Source organism: Cyprinodon variegatus, unplaced genomic scaffold (assembly GCF_000732505.1).
Source record: "Cyprinodon variegatus isolate N-32 unplaced genomic scaffold, C_variegatus-1.0 Scaffold115, whole genome shotgun sequence".
NCBI classification, from domain to species: Eukaryota; Metazoa; Chordata; class Actinopteri; order Cyprinodontiformes; family Cyprinodontidae; genus Cyprinodon; species Cyprinodon variegatus.
The window spans coordinates 1427239-1434632 of NW_015150568.1; positions in this window are offsets into that span (position 1 = coordinate 1427239).

Consider the following 7394-nt stretch of genomic DNA (forward strand, 5'->3'; position numbering starts at 1 on the left):
AACATGTTTGCAACCCTTGGACACTGTGCTGAACAATTTCATATTTGTCTTCAAAATTGGATTTTTCCTGTTAAAATAATTTCTTTTCATTTACTTTTCTGAATGTGTACTCATCCAAAGCTGCCTTTGGGAAACATATGCACACATTTATGCATTTCGTACTTGCCAGTGGAGACGAATTTACACATCTTTAAAAAAAATCAACTACAGTATAATGATGATAACTTAAACACAAACTGGGTTCTGTTATTTAGATAATATTGTAAGATGTCCCAAATCAGCCGATGGGATGGGATCAGTACTGGAATAATGTATATCGATCTATCCCTAAATTAAGTATTTTATAAACCTGATCTTTCATGTTTTTCATTTTTGGTGCAGACCTAACCATGGTTTAGACTGATCCCTAAAAGAGAAAAAAAACAAACTTAGCTGCAACTGTGAATTCTATACAAAGAGATTGGAAAAATGTTGGCCGAATTTTCTGGTTTCAATACAAGCCCACTATTTAGATGATTAGGTCAACATTTTGCAGTCCATCTTCTCTCAGTAGGATAACGCACTGTGTCACATAGCTCAACTCATCTCCAACTGCTACTTATAACACAATAATGAGTTCATTGTACCTGATTTGAATCTAACTTAGCATATGGAATGTGGAGAAATGTGAGATTCATATCAATACTATGGATAAGACCAATCTGCATCAACTCTGCTATCATCCATCCATCAACACATCATCTACTTATCAATTAGGGTCACGGTGGACTGGTGCCTATCACCAGATGTCTATGGGCAAAAGGCATGGAACAACCCTTTATAGGATGCCAGTCTGGGGTAGATAGTGCTACTACATGAATAAAAAAAAACAGGGTTTAAGTAAGAAATTTGACAGCAATAGATGAAGCCAGCTCATGATTTTTAATTAAAAAGTTTATAAAACTTAGTACCTTACATTCCTTTCAGAAACTTGTAACCATTTGCAGTTAAGCAGGAAATGTGCATGAAACAAGATGTTTCTGTAATGCTGTGCAAAATAATAATGATAGAAGAAAACAATAACAAACATGCGGAAACTCTTAAGAAAAGCAACGCTGTAGAAGAACACATTAGTCATTGTTATTGTTGGCTCACTGCCAAAACAGTGATTGGTAATTGTTCTTGATCCGGTTTGCAAACACAAAAAAATGAGTCACTGTTTCATTATAAAGTGTTAGTGGTGGATTGACAGGTTTTGAAATAAATCTGGGCTAACTTTAAGCTTCGTGACATTCTCATTGCATTATATTTTAGGTGTTTCTCGTTTTGAAATAAACAAATCTAGTGGTGGGGTAATGAATCAAAAAAACAAGTTAGTTAAAAGTTAATCATTACCTATGTAAATTGTAATGAAATTTCTTTACTAGTTACTAAATTTCAAAAGTGACTACAGTCTGTATCACTTTACCTTTTCTTATATTATTGTTCGTAAAAAATAGCAGTATCATCACTTGTCTTTGCATGGTGTTTATTGTATCACTAGAAGCAAAGTACCATGTAAAACCATAGGCACAAACAATGACAACTCTTTCTGCATAAAGACATGTGGATCACAGTTAACAAACAATGTGATAAAGGAGTCTGTATGAAGTTAATCAGAAGTACCAACAAGTTTAATAAAGGGTTAAATAAAAAAAAATAAAATAAAATTGTTAAAAGAAATGAAAGAGTCAATAAAAAAAATAACAATAATAGCATTATTGTGACATAAATTAAGACAGAATTGCAACTTAAGCTAATAAAAGAAGTAAAGATACATGTATTTTGCATTTGCAAAAAAAGTGCACAGTGAAAATGGGAAGTGCCACACGTTTATCTCAAAAACCTTATCCCACTCATTTCTATCAATTAGCTAAATAATAAATTGTGAATATAGTATTAACTGAAACTGGGGTTGGGATGGATGGATGGATGGATGGATGGATGGATGGATGGATGGATGGATGGATGGATGGATGGATGGATGGATGGATGGATGGATGGATGATTATGATTTACAATTTGCTCAATTACCAGGTGTTACTTGGTTAGACATTTTGAACAGGCTGTTTAAATCCAAGATGTCTCCACCATTAGTAAATATCAATAACTTGGTTTATAAATTAGGCAGAGCAATTAATGATACACCTCAAGAAAAATATTTGTCTCTCTCTATTCAAGATATTAACCAAAATGGAGGTAGGCTCTTCTCTTTTTAGACAATCGGTCACTGCTGTATAAATAACCACAAAATGATCACAATTAAAACAGATAGGTGCTTAATAAATTGAACCTAATAATCCCTCACGGAAAAGCCTCAAAACTTTCAGCCTATGCAACAGGACATTAAGTTTTCTAGACGACATTTCACCTTTGGCCCAAAGGGCTTCTTCTATGAGAAGAAGCCTCTTGGATGAGAGGCCTGGATGAAACGTCTTATACAAAACTTCATGTCCAGTTGCCTAGACTGAACTTTTTCAGCTTTTATTTTCATTACACTGCCAGCTCAGTAAGCAGTAGCGACTCAGCAGTCTCAGCAGACTCAGGCAATCCACTAACTAGTTACCCTTTTAAATTATTTATTAATTTTAGTAAATGGGTATAATATTTTACACCATAGATTCACCATTGTCATAAATTCTTTAATAATCTTATTTATATTTGACTCCAAGGAAAAGAAAGGAAATAAGTTAAAGAATGGAAATAAGTTAAAGAAAAAATAATGATAACTAAGATGGTTCATAGCTGACTTGGCTATTGGCATCCGAACGGTGGGCGCTATGAACCTCTGGACAACAAGGGCGAGGTTGTTGGAATTCTTTGGTACTATGAATTAAATCTCTTTTGGGATGCTCGTTTGCCATGCCGTCTTGGCATACTTCCTGATCTCTTGCATCCAAAAGGTTTTGGTTTCGTAGTACGTGGTTACTTCATACCCAATGATCTTGTGAATATTGTGGAGGAAAAGAGATTCTAAGGTGTGGGTTTCCTTGAAGCCAGGAGCATTGCCCCCCTGGAAATACACAGATTGCAGCTGACAGTAGTATTGTTTCAGTGCTTCATTCTTTTTCTGCTGGATACCAAGGGCACGGAACAATGTGGAAAATGGATCTGTGTAAACCAAATATTCCTCTCTTAAAGCGTGACAAAGAGAAGAATAGTGATACAGTATCTAATGGAGGGCAGGAGGCTATCCGTTGCAACACATGAACTCTTCTTGACGTTGTCTTCCAGATTAGCCTGAATTGCTCCTGAGCGGAGGGGCTCGTTAATTTGTTCATTACATTTAGTATTAAAATATTTTACCTGTTTGGTTTCATATTAACGGCATTGCGCAGAGGTTGGTCATGACATGAACCACTGCTTTGTATTTTCATTGACAGCTGGCACTGCTGTCATAGATCTGTGACTATGCATGCACCTCTGCTTTGTTTATATTTAAGAAAAGCACATGAAATTAAACTATTTTACTTTTTAGAATCTGGACCAGTTAAATGCAATAAAGTAGTCTCAACCTTTGTTGACACTGGGCTCAGGTGTATATTACAGCACAGATCAACGCAAATCAGAACATCTGCTCATAGTAAGCATGACATTGCTGTTAACAGCAACAGTCACTGACTCTGACAAAGGCTATGGTTCTAGAAAGACTAGAATGATTAGCAAAACTTTTACAGACTGTATGCTTTACATATAATCAACAATTTTGTATATAATCAATCAATCTGAGCAGTAACTTATAATACCCACTTATACTTTAACCTGTTATTTTAGCTTTTCCTTCAGGATTCAGGACCTAACAGGCACAACAAAAGGACTCTTGACCCTTTCTTCCTGATATTTTTCATATTAATGAAAACATGTCAGGTTGTTTTTTAATTTAAAACAATTAACTGAAGATTCATCAAAAAGAAAGAACAATGCAAAGAGAAGCACATAGTTGTATGATCATTCCGGTTTTAGAAGTTAAGTGATTAAAATTTTCCTTTCAGCCTTCTTGTCCAAGGGTCATGACTGAGACTCGAATGAAAAATTTCCAAAGGTTCAAGAACAATAGAATGTTTGTTTGTTTGATTTGGTTGAAAACATCTCCAAGTTTCAAAAGCTGAAAAACAGGTCTAGCTTGTAATGTTTTTTCCTGGTATGTGCTGAAATGTGAATCTGCACTTTTATGAACCGATGTGTATGTTGTGATTTTATGTTCAATTCTATTCCCAGTTAGCTGGGAATTTATATTTCTGATACTTTAAGATGTTTATTGCCCTCCCCGGTAGGGGGTGTAAAATATCTTATTTAATCAGATATTGTTTTGGCTGTTATCTACTGTTTATGACACACAGTCCTACTAGCTGTGTGTTAGAACAATAAATGAAAGAGTGATTCGAGCACTAATCATGGTCAGTTAATTCTGCACATACATAGAATAAGTTCACCACAACTTCTGTTCATAATATACGTTTATTAACAAAAATCATTCAGCTCCAAGTCAAACATATTTCAGTTTAACACTCTCAACTAAGTCTAGTAAAACTCAACTAAACTAAACTACTATGTACAAAGAGGAAGGGAAGCATGGTTTAAAACCATATTACAGTTTAAGATGGATTTTTGTGTTTGAAACCAAAGTTTATCTGGAAGAATTTGGAATTATGATCAAATGAACAAAATTAGCTTTTTGCTCATTTTAAAGAAATTGGAATGTTTTCAGACCAATTCACAATGCAAATCCATGAGGTGAATAAAACATTATTAGGCCGAATAATGTTTTATTAAATTATTTTCTTAATCAAGAACCAAAAACCTTTAGTCAAATGATTCTTTACCCTCTTTGAAATAGTTAGCAGCGAATAGACATCAGGATTCCACTAAATGACTCTTGGTCATACTCGGTAATGGAAATGTAATGTGCGTTTGAGAAACACATGAACACTAATGTTATATCAGTGTTTAAACTCTTAGTGAAATAAAGCTTGTCCAAGCTTCAGCAACAGCCCAACACATATTCCTGTAGCATAGCGTAGCATGCAGTCTATTCTGTAGCATCAATTAGCATTGTCTTTACTCAGCAGTAAACACATGATATGATTAACATCATCAAAAGACATATTTTTTGTTCTGTCCGTAATTATGCCAGACCTGCAAACCTTTTTCCATCTCTATAAGTTCTGAAACTCAAGAGAAATGTGTTGCAAAAGGTCTGTTTTGCAGCAGTTTGGTTCTGAAAGGTTTTGACCTATCCTTGATGGTTCTTGAGATCTGGTTCCACTGGGGCCCGCATCTCCACAGCCTACTGGGCAAGGGAGAGGAGGCAAGGAGAGCAGGAGCCAAAGAGAAAAGAAAAGAGAGAGAATCCTGTGTGCTCTGTGGTTTTGTTCTGTCCTCACAGAGAGGGGGGTAAGTTTTCACACCTCTGGTGGCTTCCATGTGACTTGCCTGTGGAAGCCTTGTCTGAAACAGGGGTTTTTGCAGAGATTCCACAGCTGATTCCACATAATCATGTCAAGATGAAATATGGACACTGGTTCCCAATGTCCAAAAAGTATGATCATGGCATATGGTGCAACATGTATGATATGCATCGCAAATATGAAACCTTTCTTTTTTATATATATATTTCTTAAAAATGTCAACACAAATCATGAAGTGCTTGAATGCCTAAAAAATAACAGCACTTCAATTAAGCTAGTAAGTACAGTTCACCTTTTACTAGGACTTACAGTATTGCTGTTAAGATTTCTATTAACCATTATTTAGTGGTAGTAACAGGTAGACATTGTCTGGCTTACCTCATAGGCCCATTTGCTTAATTAAGATTAAATCCATATTAAAAAGTGGCAAAATCTCTAACAAGTTTAGATGAACACCTCAGTGTGGAGTGGACTGCAGACTGTTTAATGTGAGCCATGCCATTGTAATGACCAAGTACCTTGCCATCATATGCTATTTTATAAAGCTGGAGTCCACAGAAGATCCAGACTCGAGACAAAAGGGTTGGGGAAACACACAAGCTTATATCAAAGCTGAAAAAAACAGTGTTAAGGTGGTAAAAAAAAAAAAAAAACACATTTTAATGCTGCAAATATATTAGAGTGCGCTGGAATGAATCATAATGTGAATGTAATGTGAATATATAATGCAATGATTTAATTTAGAAACTAAGATGAGCATTTCAGTAAGGAGTCAGTTCATAAAATTTTGATATATAAAGAGGGCAACATTTTCCAAAGTATAAAGACAAGCGGTATTAACATAAAGTATCTAAAGCATGAAAAACTATAGAAAAGGAATAAGATGGGGGGGTTCAATAAGGGGCAAAAATAAGTTCAAATATAAACAAGTAAGATAGACTAGGAAATCTACAAAAGAATTAAAACCAAAGATAGCGTGGGTAATAATTAGGTCATGTGGAGAGTAAAGACGTTTGCAGAGAACTATGAGTAGCTTGAAGAGCAGGTTTTTTTTAAGGTTGATTACAGGAAAGATTACTGTCATGATGGGATAAGATGTCTAACCCATATGCAGAAACACACGGAGGTTAGGAGAAAGTTCAAAAGGTTTATTGACAAAGTTGTAAATAAAATGTGAACAGGAACTTGGGTGGTATGACTGGTCACGGCTGGATCTCCACTGAGGAGGACAGAGAGGTTAGAGGAGTTCCATGTAAACTGCTGTTTATCAGATGATGGGGGAATACCTGCTTAGAAGTGGAACTGATCAGCAGGGGGGGCAACTTGAGGGTCCAGAGGCTAGTAGGCAGGCAGAGGGCTGAGGGCTAAGCTGAGACGGAGACAGAGTGCAGGCAGTCAGGTTTCTGGCTGAGAGATGGGATTCAGATCTGCAGAGGGGAAACCTTGTGAGTCCAGAGGCTTATCGGAAGCAGTGAGCTGAGGAGTGAGGGCTAGGCTGAGATTGAACTGAGTGCAGGTAGGCGGAGAACTGAGAGCTTGGCAGAGGCAAACTGAGTGCAGGCAGGCAGATTCCAGGTTGAGGTCTCTCTCTTCAGTGTTTCAGGTTTCCAGGCAAGTCAGGTTCTGAGAGACAGGGAGAAAACAGGGTCAGACAGGTTCACAAGAATCAGGCAAGATCTGGTAGACTGCCTCAGGTTTTGCTGGTACCATTACTGGCAAACACTCTGGCGCTGGAGTGTCAGTCTCCTCCTCCTTAAGTAGGAGTCCTCTTGATGAGCAGATGGAAGACAGGTGTTGCAGGTGAGCACAAGCCCTCAGGAAGGGATCCTCAGCGCCCTCTGGTGGGCAAGCCTCCGGATCCCAACAGGACCCACCCCCTCAAGGGCGGATTCCAGACGTCCCCAGAAAAGTCCAAGAAAAACAAAAGAAAACAACCCACCCAGGGTGGGAGGAGGGGGAACCAGGCAA